We start from the raw sequence: 2,537 nt of genomic DNA, 5'->3' as shown, positions 1-2,537 counted from the left end.
TGTATTTTTGGCAAAGTTTGTCTGTACTTTCCTCCCTGCCTTTGGGTGTTATCCTGTTCTACTTCAGAAGCAATCTGACTTGGAAGTCTCATGTCAGTGTGTTGTTACCTAATCGGAATACCTTTTCTGGTTCTATTCCTGATTGTTTGGGATTATTATTTTTTTTTTAATGTGTTGGGAGTGCACAGGGCCTCGAAAGCCCATCAAAGTCTTTCTGAGGAGGAGAGGTGGTCCTTCAGCTTGTCAGTGTGTCTGCAATATCCGAGTCATTGGGACTAATACAAGCTCAGGGAGGGAAATGCTGTGTTCAGAAACAAACTTCAAACACAGATCTGTTTTCTGTGTCCCTTAATTTTCACAAGATCATTGGGATAGAGATACCTTAAAAAAAATGTGGGAATGTACAGAGCATTCTTGTCAGTCTTTCTCTGTGAGTAAGCTTTTCTGTCATTGTCTTTGGAGAAGTTTTAGAAATAATGGAAGTGTTGTGAGTTCTTAACAATTTCGTCAAAGTTTATGGAGTTTGATGAAGTTCTTCTGTGTGGTGTTGTGTCTTACTTCACAGGCACTGATTTGTATCACAAATGCAAAAAGGGAACATGGAGCCTTGTTCTCGGCGATGAGAGCAACGAACAGATTAAACAGTGACCCGACGCCTGTCTGGGTAAGGCAGACTAACAAACTAAATCATGATGTCTCAACAGCTAAAAGGGGAACCCAAATGCAGTTTTCCTCCTTGTGTAAGTAAAACTTTGTCAAATACATTTAGCTGGCTGCTAACTTACTTTTTAATCTTTACTTTCAGGTGAAGTTTGACTCATTTTGTGATGAATACAGAAGCTACAGCCTGCCTTAGGGTGAGAAACTGTTGTCAGGTGTCTGCTGGGTACAACCAAGAGAAGTGCTCTGGTAGCTCCTGCACTCCCGCTGTAGGTCACAAGATGGGGTATGACTACCCAGAAAGATGACTGTCCAAGTAAGGGAATATTTTTTCTGTTTTATTGGTTGACTTTGCTCTTTGAGGACCCTGACAGAAAGCATTCCCTTAAACTCCACGGGAAGAAGAAATGGAAGAGTAAAGGCTTCATCTTTGCCGTAAAATGGAAGTGACTCGTTAGCCCTGGGGTCTCCCAGGTGCCTAACTGGGCTGCAGCCTGGAAGGTGCCCACAGGAGGGGATCTTGCACTTGCCTCAAGACTGAAATCACTCGCTCTTTAGCCTCGTGAGCTGTTGGTAACAGCACCCGAGGAGGTCAAAAATCCCTTGGCTGTGGTTTCCTGCTGTTCTGGGAGATTATGAGCTCCCCGCTGCCCCTGTGACAGTGCCTGGAAAACAGGGCAGAGCTGCGGGCTCAGCCCTGGTGGGGACTGTGTCCCAGCCCTTTGACAGAGCTTTGCCCGATGCAAAGTGCTCCCCTCCCCGGGGGAGCAGCTCCCCTGGCTGTGCTCCAGCCGCTGTCCGCAAGCACCCTGAGAGCCATCCTCACGCATTCTCGGCATGGCTGTGAGGCCACAGCGGGACCGTGAGGTCAGAGCCCCATGGTGACATCCCAGACATAAGCACTAACCGCTCAGCCCCCGGCCCTCATTGCAGCAGCAGCAGCATGGTGTGAGCGCAGGGAGCCATGGCCCCTGCCTGCCACCTCCTCATCCTCCTCCCCTCACCAGGCCCCTCTGCAGCTTTGGCAATCTCCACCTATGTCAGGCTCCCACCTGACCCCCTTCCAAGGCCTGCACTTCACTAAGGCACAAGTGGATCCCAGCATGCAATAGAAATGTTTTTCATCTGTGCTTGCTTCTAGCCGAGGGTGGTGGCAGTGGTTATCCAGCTTCTCGGCTGGATGTTGGTTTGGAGTCTTTGGGGCATCCTGCAGGTAAGTTCTCAGTGTCCCTCTCCTTGAAAGAATAAACATTGACCATGTGGCAAGAGCTTATTCCTGTGCAATTTTCCTTAAGATCCTCTCAAGGTCAGCAGCTTCCTGACTTCTTGGTCTGTTCCTGTCCTCAAGCCTGAGAGCAATCCCAGAGGTAAGTCAGTGGGAAGAAAGAATATTTACCTTTCCGTCGTCTTTGTGTGTGAAATGCAAGTTGCTCCTTCCATGGCTGATACGCAGACATGGAGAAGAGGAGAGAGGGAACGGATCGGGCTCGGTGATGTGCCCCGAGGCGTTTTGCCTTGCGAAGCTGTCTATGCCGGCCCCTCGGAGCTTGAGCTGCTCCCGGTGCTGGCTGCCAAGCCAGCGGGCTTGTTGGGGTTGAGTTTAGAGCTGGCGTGAGCTCCAGGGAGTCTTTTCTCCTGGCAGCTCCGCGCGTGGGTCGTTTTGCCCCAGCAAGGTGCCACTGCAGGCAGGCGGCAACTCTTTGTGCCATGCTCCTGAGTGGAAGGGAGAGATGAGTGCCGTGGGGTAATCCTGTCTTTGAGCTGCGCTCACTGCCACTCCGATCTGAAGGAAGTATCTTGAACCGTGTCACGGGAGCTGTTCTGTCCTGTGCTTTTTTTGCAGCCGTGCTGGCAGGCGAAGGCGATGCGGCTTCCCG

Source organism: Haliaeetus leucocephalus, unplaced genomic scaffold, assembly GCF_000737465.1.
Source record: "Haliaeetus leucocephalus isolate CR32 unplaced genomic scaffold, Haliaeetus_leucocephalus-4.0 Scaffold984, whole genome shotgun sequence".
Lineage (NCBI taxonomy): Eukaryota > Metazoa > Chordata > Aves > Accipitriformes > Accipitridae > Haliaeetus > Haliaeetus leucocephalus.
Note: the sequence above shows the minus strand (reverse complement) of the source record.